This window comes from Rattus norvegicus, chromosome 12 (genome assembly GCF_036323735.1).
Source record: "Rattus norvegicus strain BN/NHsdMcwi chromosome 12, GRCr8, whole genome shotgun sequence".
Taxonomy (NCBI): Eukaryota; Metazoa; Chordata; class Mammalia; order Rodentia; family Muridae; genus Rattus; species Rattus norvegicus.
The window spans coordinates 50,722,890-50,735,573 of NC_086030.1; the positions used below are offsets into that span (position 1 = coordinate 50,722,890).

General features: G+C 53.1%; 1 long non-coding RNA gene across 7 annotated transcripts in view; it reads right to left on the minus strand.

Annotated features, from left to right (window-relative positions):
- Positions 1–305: 305 nt before the first annotated feature.
- LOC102552958 (uncharacterized) overlaps positions 306–12,684 on the minus strand; it is a 47,434-nt gene continuing 35,055 nt past the window's right edge. For 2 of the 7 annotated variants that reach the window (XR_005492088.2, XR_005492084.2), the window contains 4 exons: positions 2,844–2,948; positions 1,413–1,590; positions 1,133–1,295; positions 306–856 (listed from right to left, as the gene is read on the minus strand). This is a non-coding gene — a long non-coding RNA (uncharacterized LOC102552958). Of the gene's footprint in view, positions 857–1,132; positions 1,296–1,412; positions 1,645–1,769; positions 2,451–2,843; positions 2,949–3,601; positions 3,752–3,842; positions 3,944–12,684 lie in introns of those variants that run through there. The other 5 variants (XR_010056607.1, XR_005492087.2, XR_005492089.2 and 2 more) reach the window with 5 other exon arrangements.

Genomic DNA, 12,684 nt, shown 5'->3' on the forward strand with positions numbered 1-12,684 from the left:
TCTCTCTGTGTCTCTGTGTCTCTGTGTCTCTCTGTTTCTGTCTCTCTATCTGCCTCTGTCTCTCTGTCTCAGCCTCTGTGTGTCTCTCTGTCTCTCTGTCTCTCTGTCTCTCTGTCTCTCTGTCTCTCTCTCTCAGCACTTCCAAAGAACTTGAGCTGACCACATCCTTCAAGCCCTGCTAAGTCATGGTGACCCTGTTCCTCATGGGCCGCCCAGTCATGGACAGAAACCTGTAAACTCAGTCCAAGCATCCTTCACAGGAGGCAGGAGATGCAAACGCATTAGTTAGCTTTAGTCTGCTTTGCTTTTCTTTGTTTTGTTTGATTGATTTTAGTTTATTTATTTGTTTGTTTTAAGAGAGAGCGAGAGAGAGAGAGAGAGAGAGAGAGAGATCTGTACGACTGACTTTGTTTCTGCCTCTGACAGCCATTCGTTGCCACGTGATGGAGACAATCGTCCGACTGTCAACAAATGCACAGCATCATCAGCTTCTCAGCTACACGTTCTTCATCTCTTTGCTTCATGTGCTAGAATTCCCACTGAGAGGCTGGGAACCCAGCCTCTCAGAGCTCTGAGAACCCACAACACAGGGGCAGACAGTTCTCCTGTGTCCCCAAGAGAGAATCTGGTGAGCTGAATGACAGGCTTGTGAGAAGCTAAGGCAGAAGGATGCAGTGGGAAGCCAGTGGGGTAAGCCACTGTTCTGTCAGGAGCCTCAGTTTTCCCTCTGTAGAATGGGCATCCACCCTGATCCTCTCTTACAGAATTTGATGCCCTGGAGCCATTTCCAGTAGCCCTTCCTCTGGTACCGGCCGCTGCAGCTCCCTGGAGATCCTATGAGGAACCAGACTTTTGCCTGTTGGACACAGAGTAGAGCAGACACAAGATACAGTTGACTCGTGAGGCCAGATATCAGAAGAACCCTCCCAGACTCTGCCTCCTTCTTTCCGGTTGCTGCAGCCACCTCACAGCCCGACTCATCAGAGACGGAGACAGAGGCCTCCACCCACAGAAACTGCACAAGCTAATACCCAGTTATTGCTGCTTCCTGGTAATGAGTCTCAAGTCTCGGGGCTGTTTGTTTCACAGTTACAGACAGCTGACATACAGAGAGAAATGGATAGAAACACACCAAAATACGATAATCAATCCTTGGTATTTACTGCTCCTGGGTGCCAGCCAGACTCTGCTCATGCTTTCTGTTCATTCCCTGGGTACACACCAACACGAAGTTGCTTAACAGATGAGCAAAGCGAGCCCAGAAACAGGGAGCTACTTGCCCAAGGGCACACAGCCTGGAAGGGAAGGGACGTTAGCAGGTCTGTCAGGCTCTGAATTGCACACCCTGCATTCCAGGCATGGATATGAATCCCCTAACCCCGCCCCCGTCCCCCGTCCATCATTAGTGTTACCTTCTAATGGGGTGTTTTTTCCCGTGGGGAAGACATAAATGTCCGTGTGTCGGCAATCCTCCAGGGCAAGTCCTCAGCATCCGGGACTTCTCGGATGGTAGCAGGGAGCCACGTGCTGGAGAAAAGCCCAGACCCTGGAGGCATCTCGGGAACCTAGCAAGGGTGGCTGGGCTGCTGTCTGCCGGAGCCGCAGGGGTTAAAGAGAAAGGCTGGCTTGAAGAAATTCTCTAAGCTGGTGTTAGAGCAGGAGGAGAAGGCAAAATGCTTGTAAATTCCACCCGGGGAATTGGGCCCCGAATCGGCTCACCTTTCGTGGACACCCCCGCCGCCCCCGCCCCGCCTGAGAGGACAGCTGACCTTTGGAGGGAAATAATGAAAAGAAGAAATTCCTTGGAGAAAATAATGTGTCCGGGCCTCAGTAATGAGATCGGCTCCTTTCATGTTGCCATGGCGACGGCAGTCATCTTATAATACAAACCCATGAATGGTCGGGGCGGGCAGCCTCACAGCCGAGGGGCCAGGGAGGGGGTTAGCCTCTTGCAGGCTGGGGTCAGGGGCCACCGGGCCTCATTTCCCCGAGATGCAGCCTGGCTCCGGGGTCTCCAGGGCTGGGGGCTTGGGCCTAGCTGGCAGTTGCACCACAGCCCTGGGTTCACGGGAACTTTGCAGGCTGATGTTGGCAGCACCTTCCTGGCTAAGCAGCCGCAACCCACATGCAGGGTTATCCTGCAGCTGCTCCATAAGGGAGGGATGGGAGCTCCACTGTCAGATCAGGAAACGGAGGCACAGGTTGCAAAATGAGCTCCTCCTGGTCCAGTTCTTGGGCCACACCTATGTGTGGTCCAGACTACAGTTGGACCAGGACCTCTCTAGGCAACAGGGAAGCTGAACGGAAGCAGTTAGAGGCCGAAAAGACGCCCCTCTCAGACAGACAGAATGTATGGAGGACCACTTGTGTTTGAAAACACGCTGTGCTGGGCTAGCCTGGTGACAGAGCACCGAGTGGCACTCGTAAGGCCCTGGGTTCCATTTCCGGAGCCTCAGTGTGATTGATATCTGGCAAGTTACAGCTGCATTTGTCAGTGGGATGGGGCTGAAGAGGCAGCTCGGTGGTCACAGAGATTTTCATTCAAACATGAGAAGCCAGATTGGATCCTCAGAACCCATGCAGGGCCCAACGCCATAGAGCAAGGGTTTGCCAGCCCAGGTCTCCTGCCCAGTGATGGGAGGCAGAGACAGGAGGGTCCTTGGAAGTTCTACAGCCAGCTAGCCTAGAAGACGCACAGGGCATAAGAGACCCTGTTAAATAAAGTTGAAGGTAAGGACTGAGGAGTCCACTGACCCTGCATTGCCCTGGACTTTGTGCATGGGGTGCTCTTCCTTCAGAGCTGGGGTGCTCTGCCTAGATGGGTTGTTGCAGCTCAAGGATACTGCGGGAGACTGGACTTCCCCCAACGGGCTTTGGCAGAGAACATGATGACGGAAGCGGGGCTCGTGGGACACGCAGGTGAGGCAAAGTGTCTTCAGGAGGGAGACCTAGAGGAGAGTGGGAACAGAGGGGTGGATGCAACAAGGAAGTGAAGGGAGGAGTCAGACGGGAAAGAGGAGGAAGTGGAGGAGAGAGAGGAGGGGGAGGAGGGGGGAGGAGAGGAAGGAGAGGGAGGGGGAGGAGGGGTAAGAGTAAGAGGAGAAGGAAAGAGAAGAGGGAAAGAATAGGGGGAGGAGGGAGAGGAGAGGGAGAAGGAAGAATGGGGAGGAGGGAGAGGAGGAGGAGAGGGAGGAGGGGGAGGGAGAGTAGGGGGAGAAGGGGGAGGAGGAAGGTGAGAAGGAAAGAGAAGAGGGGAAGAATAAAGGGAGGAGGGAGAAGAGAAAGAGAGGAGGAGGGAGAGGAGGGGGGAGGAGGAGGAGGAGGGGGAGGAGGAGGGGGAGGAGGGGAGGATCTTAATAAGAGAGGAGGCAGCAGGTGTTCTGAGGCTTCAGAACTGGGCAAGGGGGAACAGCCGGCCAGCTACCGTGTGACCTTGGGGAAAAATGCAGTCCCACATGGCTTTCCTGTCCACAAAGACTCCCAAGAGGTCCTGGGAGCAAAAGAGGAGAGAGGGAAAGGGCTAGGGTTGGGAGGCCCCTCTCGTAGTGAAAATGCAGCCCCCACCTCTGCACAGCCTGGTGGCCCTCTGCCTCCTCCTTACCCTTGAAAGCCACAGGCCGTGGGAACCAGGGCTCTTCCAGCAGAGACCCCCAGGCAGAGACGTAGTGATGGCATCCCTTAAAATAACAGTGTGGGTAAGCTTTTTATAGGTCTCTGTCTGACAGGACGAGTTAGAGGGATTTCTGACTGCAGAAAAATCCGGAGATGTCAGCAGACACCGGCGCGGTGCCTGCAAGGGAGCTGGGCGTGGTGCGTCTTGCGGGGCGTGGTTGGCCGATTACCTCCTGCTGCCTCTTGGGAAAAGGACTCAGTGACTCCTTGCTGCCAGGACCATCCCATGTGACTCCTCAATAAAGCCCCACAAGTCATCTCCATTTCACAACTGAGGAAACAGAGACTTGGATCAGATGTGGAGCTCAAGGTCACACAGCTTGTGAGAAACCTGACTGGGAACAGATCAGCCGCCTGCCTCCTTGGGAGCCTGGACTCTTAAGGAGGTCTGTGTCTGTGCCCTTGACCTGTAGCTTTAAAGATCATAGGTAAGACAGTAGTGCCTGGGACTCAGGAAGAGCAAGTGCTACATGGAGAACATTAGAGTCAGGATCAGCTGGAGCCCTGCGAGGAGTCCTGCCCTAACCTACAGCTCCGGAGAAAATACCCCAAGTCAGTCCAGGGCAGCTAACGAGATGACAGATGTCTCTCTATCCCCCTGTGTGTGCAGCTGTAGATGGGACTACTTCACCTAAGTGTGAGGACAGCACAGCTCTACCCTAGATGCCCACCATGACCTTGTGCTCTGTGCTCCATGGACACATGAGGGACAGTCATTCAGTTCCCTATGATTCTAACCACAGTGGTGCCATGACTGTCTGCTGAGGCTGGCCCTGTCACCACTTGCAGAGACAAGAAAACCCAGGGTCTAAAAGGCAGAACCCAGTCTCCAGTCTCATAGCGGCTTCAGCCTCAGGCTGCTGGTCCTTGTGTGAAGTGTGTGGCTTGAACACAACCTGGTGACCCTGTGACCTCATTGGTTATAGTCCTCTCAGCTTGGGGCTGGATGGTGTCACATAGACACCTGAGGGTTGTCTCCAATTCCTCAGCCTTCCAGTTCCTGAGAGGCCTGTGGTGCTGAGCACATCTGGCCAGTTGGCCAGAGATGTAGCCAACATCTGGGAAGAGGTAGGGGAGAGGGGAGGAGGGAGGGAGGAAGGGAGGGGAGAGGAAGGGAGGGAGGGATCCCAGCTTCTGATGGACAGAACCTTGGACCTGCTCCAGGTGAGCCAGGTGAGAGCTGTAACTTCAGGTCCTAAAAGTATGTGTTTGTACATGCAGGTATGTATGGTGTGTGTGTGTGTGTGTGTGTGTGTGTGTGTGTGTGTGTGTGTCTATGCATATTGCGTTGTTGGAGAAGGTGTGTACACACATATGTGGTATGTTTACAGCGCTCCTGTCTGTGTGGGTACCTGCTTTTGTCTAGCTGTGCAGACCCGAATAAACTGTGCTGCTCCCCAATTCTGAGTTGCTTCTTGCTGTGCCCTCTGCTGAGCCAGTCTGGGGGATACCAACTGGCCAAAGCTGAACAGCCAGCCCTCCTGGTGCTGCATAGACCAGTGGTCGAGGTCCACCCACACCCCCACTCACCCTGGGACAGCCTGCTGCAAGAATGTGGGAGTCTATCTTCTCCCAGACAGCGTCAGCCATTCAGGCCCTTTTCCCTCTGGCTTGCAGCCAGGTTTAAGAGTTTTACAAAAATTCCCAAGACCTTTAGCCGCCTCGCGTTGAGAAGACAGGGCTGTGGCTGTGGCCTGCAGAGAAGTGCACGGCTGGGAGCTGAAGGCAGGAATCAAGCTCCTGTCCCAGCCCAGGGCGGTGCAGTCTGGGGGTTGGGATGGGGGCAGTTAAAACGGCTGCGTTTCAGCAAGGGGCCCATAGGCACTTCTGCCCCAGAAACCAAAAGCAACAGAATGGACAGCTGATACTGGGTGGGGGAGGAAGGCCAAGCAGTCAATGGTACTGTGTCCTCTGCACAGATTCAGGAAACTGTGTCTCTCCTGTCACATGTCCACTACTTAGGTTCAGACTCCAGTCCTGCCCCTTCCTCACCTAAAGCCCTCCAGAGCATCTTGGCTTTTACCTTTCTGAGCCTCAGCCTCTCAACTTTAACAGGGAATTGGCATCACTGAAGCTCTACGGGACGGGATGGTGCTTGTGAACTTATCCTGGACTCCTTCCACTCCTTCACAACTGGGCAGGGCCAAACTTGTTGGAGGGATGGCGAAGCCCCCTGCCTCTCACCCCCACCCCAGAGTGAAGCTCATAGACAGACAGCTCAGTCTTCTCAGAGCTGCTCTGCCTTGGCCCACAGCAGGAGTTGTATCTCCTGCATGGCTTCAGGCAAACCACCAAACATCTCTGGACCCCATGCTGGCATAAGATGGCTCAAATGGGGGTTGGGGATTTGGCTCAGTGGTAGAGCGCTTGCCTAGCAAGCACAAGGCCCTGGGTTCGGTCCCCAGCTCCGAAAAAAACAAAAGAAAAAAAAAGGTGGCTCAAATGTACCTTTTGCCACTGGACCAAAATACCTAACAACTTAAAGATTCTTTTGGCTCAGGTTTCAGTCCAAAGCTCAAATCGTGCAGCTATGAAGGGGGCGGGGAGACAGGCGCACACACACACACAGACACACACACACAGAGGGCAGAGGGGAAGTGGCAGGAGAGGGAGAGGGGAAAGGGGGGAGGGGAAGGGGGAGGGAAGGGAGGAAGAGAGAGAATTCTGTAACGGCAGGTTTTAGGCCAGTAGCCTATGGCAGGTGCCACCCACATTCAGGACTGGTCTTCCTCCCTTCATTGGTCCTTACTGAACACACCCTCACAGAGGATACTTAGCTAAGTGACAGGAAACAGACGTCTCAGCCCCACTGGGTTGATAATCAAGGCTGACCATCACAGGCAGCTCTGCCTTGGTCTAATTTATGTTGCTACAACAAAATACCCGAGAGCCGGTTGTTTAGAAAGAATAGAGCTAGCATGGCTCACGCCTCTGGAAGCTGGGACATCCCATCTGTGGAGGCTTTGTAGTGTGTCCTGCCCAGCAGTGACTGACCATTTCCATGAGAGGCAAGGCAAGGTAGAACCTTGGACCTCTCTTCTTCCTGGTCTGATACATCTCTAACCATCATGTGTCTTCACTCTCCAGACCCCCTTGACACCACTCCAGCTCCAAAAGACCCCACTGCAGGCCCCATCAGCCTATGGATTTGAGGTTAGGACTCCGACCTGTGGACGTTTAGGGAGCTGCCTTCAGTTATAGCAAGGGCTTCGAACCCTGGGCTCTGGGAATCTTGGAAACACAGCACGCAGCAACAGCACAGCAAAAAGTGTCCTGAAAATTCTCAAGTGTGAGTTCCACCTTACAGACATCTGTAATCTAGGTGTTAGGATCTGCTTCTAATCTAAGTGTTAGGATCCTGCTTCTGAGGCTGGATACTGGGTACTGGGTACTGGGTACTGGGTACTAGGTACTGGGGTGTCAGGATCCTGCCATAGATCCTGGGGCTGGGTACTGGCTACTGGGGTACTGGGTACTGAGTACTGGGTACTGGGTACTAGGTACTGGGGTGTCAGGATCCTGCCACTGAGGCTGGGGTCTTTCATTTTGTTTGTAAACTTTTATGTTTATGTTTTTAAAATGACGCCTGGCCAACTATGGGCAGGACTCTCCCTGACCTGAGGGTCAGAGTTAGGAGTAAGCTGAGGAAGCCCCATGCCTGAGCCCTCCTTCCCCAGGCTCAGAGGAAATGGACATGGTGAAGCCCCTCAGCTGCCACGGGGAGAAACAATTGCATGCAGAGAGGCCCAGGGAACTGGAGATTTCTCAGTATTAAGGTCCAGGAACAAAACGACAATAGCCCACCACTCTGTGTGTGTGTGTGTGTGTGTGTGTGTGTGTGTGTGTGTGTGTGTGTGTGTGTGTGATCTGTGCCCACCTTGCCGTGGGTAAGTGTCTGAGACATAAGCACGCACACACCAGAGAATCACATCAGTAGTAAACTAGGGATAAAGTCCAGGAAGGGCCCTGGGCAGGTTTCCAGTTTGCCTGTTTGCAGACTTCAGAGTGTGGAGAAGGAAGACACTACCCCACTGAGTGGCTGATAAACGTGGTACCTCTACATACCCTCTCTACCTGTAACTCTTTGCCTGCAAAGACAGATGAGAATCCGGCGCTGGAGGAATGGAGCTCACGGTGGAATTCCCCAAACCCCACCTCCCTACTCCCGTCCTTGGACCTCATCCCTGTGACTCCACTGTCTGGGGACACGAGAACAGCAGAAGGAAAGAAATCAGATGGCGCTGGCCCCGTAGCACTCGGTGGCACCTCCCCCACGCGTGACAACTGTGTGAATGCAGGAATGGCAGAGACGGCAGCAACAGCTGGGCCCTGCCCCCATCCAGATGTGGGAAAGACAGTTTCTCCCAAAATACCCTGGCTGTGAAGTCAGAACTCCCTCCTGGTATAAACAAAGAGGCTGCTCCTGTCTCTGCCTGGCTGTCGCTGAGCTCCTGGAGCCTCAACCCTTCTCCCATTCCCTCTCCTCGCTTCCCCCACAAGTCTGTGCTTCTCCACAAGGTCCTGCTGCTCTGGGTGTGGCCACGTGACTCGCTTCTCGGGCTCCTTTCCCTGCCTTCCCCTAAATCTGCCCCTACTTCCCAGGCAGACTTCGAGGTGCTCAACTGGTTCCACCTATGAGTTTACTCCAAGGAAACACACACACACACACACACACACACAACACACACACACAACACACACACACAACACACACACACACAAAACAAAAACAAAAACAAAAACAAAAAACCAAGAACATGGAATTGTCTAGAACTGCAGGCTTGGCCTAACCCCAACTTTGGTTGGGAAACACGCTGCGGTACATGTGACCCACGTAAGGCTCGTGGTGGGTTGATACGGTGTGCACCCCACCTGCCTAAGCGAGTCTCTCTGTGGTTAGCTCTGGCCTACTGAGGAATGAAAAGGAACTGAGTTCTGTGCAACCCAGGAGGCAAAAGTCCTCCAGGACCTGAGCTTATGATCCTTGTGTCAGGCACAAGAGTTAAGAGAGGGCTGGGAGGCACAACTGGCCCGGATGAGTGCTGCCACAAGTCGTGATTCGAACTGAACCCAGACAGAGCCTAGGTTTTAATAAATCCTACACCGTCAGCTGGAGCCAGAGGGGAGGACCAGGAATCCACTGAGCCCAGTGAGACCGGGAACACCTCGATGAGTTTCCCACACAGGGGAGCCACCCTAGAGGGAGAGGCGCAGTGGCTGCCAAAACAGCCCCATCTTGCTTAAAGGTGGGAGGTGTGTGGACTCAGTATTGGGCGTGGCCCAGCATCACCCTGGCAACCCAAAGTAACAGTTTCATAAACAGCAGTTGGCCCCACAGGGAGGTAGAGAAGAGTCCTCTTCTTGCCGCTGGGATGAGGGTGCCTGGCAAAACCCAACAAGTTTGAGAAGGCAGAATCCATAGTAATGTGTGCTGGGGGTGAGGATGTCTGAGAAAACGGGGAGGGGGCTCGGAGCTGAGGGGTGGGGCTGAGGGGAGCTGAGGGCGGAGCCTGACCAGATCCCAGCCCACAGTCATAAGCCCCGGATTCTGGGGAGGAGTCTCTTCTCACACCAGGAGCACTGTAAGGAGCTGAATAGAATCTGTTTACAAGCCTGCAATGACAGCAAGCCCACCCCTCATTTTAGAGCAGGGAGTCTCTTGGGTCCCAGGGGGAAGGGCCAATTGCTACCACTAAACCCCTTGACTTGCTTTTGCTTTGGAAAAAAAAGAGAAAGATACATTTCCCAAGAGTCATTGTGAGCTCTCGCTGCCCCTTCCCTGATTCCCAGCCCCTGGTCTGCATTCCATAGATGCCGTCTGGGTGGGAAGATAGCTGAGGTACGGTGTCTCAAAGTTCCCTAAAGACTGGACCACATTAGGACGAGGCAGAAAATGCAGTGGGTTTCACAAAGCCAGACACACAGCCCTACAGAAGAGCAAGTGGACCTTGGAGATTAAGAGGAGATACCCAGGCTGCCACTGAGTCCGCAACCAGGAGGTATCATAGCATGGCAGAATTCAGGTCCCTTCTTACCCTTACCCCACGGAAGCCTACAAGGCAGGAAGAGGCTAGAAGACTCTAAGCTTAGGGGAAGAGCCTTTGAGGCAGTTGAGCAGGGAGGTCTAGGCTGAGACCTAATCTGGGTGTGAGGAGTGCTCCCAGAGGAGTGCTCCCTCCTGCTGGACTTGCAGATTGAACAGGCACAGCAGTGGCTAAGGTTTAGTCATACTGTCATCACCTTTCTGTGCAGCCTCAGGAGAGTGAATGACCCTATCTTGGTGCCTTCTTTCCTGTCTGTGAAATGCCCACGGCAAGAGCAGCAGCCCGAGGGGCCAGGGTAGAATGCAACGCATGATAAGCACCCACTCTGTCAGGCCATGGGCTGGTGCTGATAAAAAAGATCAAGACAGACCAGGCACAGCTTGTGTGTTCACATGGAGGAGAACACGCATGTCAATCAAATCAATGCATACCACCCTCCAACCCACCTGCTCTGAAGCCACAATGGACAAAACAGCCCTAGAGTGGAACAGAGCCTCAAAGTCAGAGCTGCTGGAGGCAGTGTGTATGTGTGTGTGTGTGTGTGTGTGTGTGTGTGTGTGTGCGCGTGCGTGTGGTATGTGTCTGTATCTGTGTGTGTCCCTGTCTGTGTCTCTGTGTGTGTTTCTGTGAGTGTCTGTGTATGTGTGTGTATGTGTGTCTGTGAGTTGATATGTGTGGATCTGTATGTCTGTGTGTATATCTGTGTGTCTGTCTGTGTGTCTGTGTGTTTATGTGCATGTATGTGTGTGCATCTGTGTGTATGTGTGCCTGTGTGTATGTATGTGTATGAATGTCTGTGTGTGTGTATGTGTGCCTGTGTGTGTATGTATGTGTATGAATGTCTGTGTGTGTATGTGTTTGTTGGTGTATGTATGTGCATGTCTGTATGCATCTTTGTGCATATCTGTGTGTATGTTTGTTTATGAATGTCTGTCTGTCTGTATGTGTGTGTTTGTATATGTATGTGTATGAATGTCTGTGTCTGTGTGTGTATGTATGTGTATGAATGTCTGTATTTATGTGTGTGTCTGTGTATGAGTATGTCTGTGTATGTGTATGTCTCTGTGTGTTGGTATGTATATGTGCGTGTTTGTGTATGTCTGTGTGTATGTTTGTGTATGTATGTGTATGAATGTCTATCTGTATGTGTGTGTATGAATGTCTGTGTGCTTGTGTCTGTGTGTGTATATGAATGTATATGTGTATGTATGTGTGTGTGTCTGTGTATGTGCCTGTGTGTATAGTCACGTGCATGTCAAAGGTCCAGAATTGACAAAACTAAGAAATAAAGCATACACTTCTTGTCTACTTCTGCCTGTACTCTAGCCCTCCTTCCTGCCACCCACAAAGCGTCATAGTCTCCTAACCAGACCCAGGAGCACCCACCTCTCAGCCTTCACACATGCCATTCTCTTTGCTGGTGTGGCCTCTTTTCCTAATAACCGTAGGAAGTTCTGCAGCCTCAGGACCAGGCACAAGTGACCCTCAAGGGCCAACTCACTGTCCTAGGTGGGGACCTGAATCTTCTCCACTCAGCAACAGGCTGTCTGTGCCAAGACCACACCCTTCCCGCCACCCCAATCTGCCTTTCTCCTGAAATTCCCTCTGTGTCCCAAGCTATGGGAAAGAAATGGAAGCTCTGGAGGCAGAATGCAGAGGCGAAAGGGCTGAGAGGGTGTTTTGAACCCAGGCGGATCCGCCTGACCTCCTCCTTGCCTCTCAGGTTGCTGCACAAGAAGGTTGCTGCACTTGACTCCTCAAACCTCCAGGCTCAGCTGCTTCTTCCACGGGCAACTGAAGCCACAGCCACGGGGCACCAGGCAGTCAGGCATCCCAGCTGGGGACACGCCCTTGGCCCAGCTCCCGGCCTCGGCTGTCCCGCTGCGCACCTCACATTTACTCACTTCATTAAACACCTTCTTCATGATGCCCTCTCGGCCTCCCTGCTGAGCAAGAACAAACATCGCAGCCCTCAGGGCAGGGGCATAAATCACCAAGGTTGGCAGAAGCACCATGAGCCTGGCTCACCTCTGCCGGCAGTGGCCCGGCCCATCAGGTTTCCTCAGATACTTTTGGAGTAGGCTGGGCTGCGTGTGTGCTCTCCGTTCCCTGAGGCTTGGAAGCACAGAGCTTGCCTCAGCGGGGTTTATCGTTCAGGCCTTGATAGGACGACCGCCTGACCCAGAGTCACGCAGGAACTTAATCAAAGCTCAGTGCCCCACAATCGTACGGGAGGCGTCACCTTGGTTCAGTCTCAAAGGGTGTGATTTGTGGCGTAAAGTCTCAGGTTCCATGCCTAACATTGAAAAGAACGCACCACCATCCTCACCACCCTCATCATCACCGTCAACAACACCAGCCCAGAAACCAAGCTGACCCTGACACAATGCCAAGTTCTTCACACATCCCCTGGGAGGGGCGACACGCTGCAGCCCATCTGTTTCCAAGGTCTCTGCCCCTCCACGTGAGATCAACTTCTACAATCCGCTCATCGGTTCTTTGTCTCTCAGCCTCCCGAGGAGCAGAACCATCCCAGAAGTCACTACAGCAGCACGTGAACACCCAGAGATGGAAACTCCGAGAAAAATCCATCCTTAACATGGTGTCCACCGTCAAACCCTATTCAGTGGTTGCGAGTGTTGGGAGTGGACCGGCTGCTTGCATCAGGGAGTAGCTGGTTGCTCCGGGATAAAATAGCTGTGCAACTATTCTGTATCTTGTCGGTGGGTCTTGCTTGAGGTGTTAATCTCGTAGCCCAAGTGTTAGCATTCTGCCTAAGCTCCGCCCCACGGTTACCTGGCAACAGACAGGTATGCCAGACCCTATAAAAAGGGGCTGCTTTCCCCCTCTTGCTCTTTCTTGCTTTCCCTGCTCATGATCGGCCTCTACTCCTCTACTCTCTGCCTTTCTCTGCCTCTACTACCCTCTTAACTCCCCGTGCCCTGAATAAACTCTATACTGTACCGTC